Source organism: Acanthisitta chloris, unplaced genomic scaffold, assembly GCF_000695815.1.
Source record: "Acanthisitta chloris isolate BGI_N310 unplaced genomic scaffold, ASM69581v1 scaffold36140, whole genome shotgun sequence".
Lineage (NCBI taxonomy): Eukaryota > Metazoa > Chordata > Aves > Passeriformes > Acanthisittidae > Acanthisitta > Acanthisitta chloris.
This window is the reverse complement of record NW_008651695.1, coordinates 2,871-3,147: the sequence shown is the minus strand read 5'-3', so window position 1 is coordinate 3,147 and position 277 is coordinate 2,871. Positions and strand designations below refer to the sequence as shown.

General features: G+C 55.6%; 1 protein-coding gene across 1 annotated transcript in view; it reads right to left on the bottom strand.

Moving 5' to 3' along the window:
- The window catches only part of LOC103801917 (mucosa-associated lymphoid tissue lymphoma translocation protein 1-like), a gene marked incomplete at both ends in the record, with an annotated part of 3,494 nt that overhangs the window by 376 nt on the left and 2,841 nt on the right, over positions 1 to 277 (bottom strand).

The window sequence follows — 277 nt, the reverse complement described above, 5'->3', positions numbered from 1 at the left end:
CAAGGCTGGAAGAGACCTTCAAGATCATCAAGTCCAACCTTTAAGCTGTCACTGTAAGCCCTAAACCTTAAACCGTATCCTCCAATGCCAGATCCAGACATCTCTCAAACACCTCCGGGGGTGGTTACTCCATCACCTCCCTGGGCAATATCCCAGTGCCTGACAATGGGATGGGGCAGCAGTTGGCTCCATTGTGGGCTCCAGAGGAGCCTCAGGGCTTCATGCCCTCAGGTGCTGCCCCAAGCTGAGCAGTGTTGTGGCCATCCCCCTGCCCAGT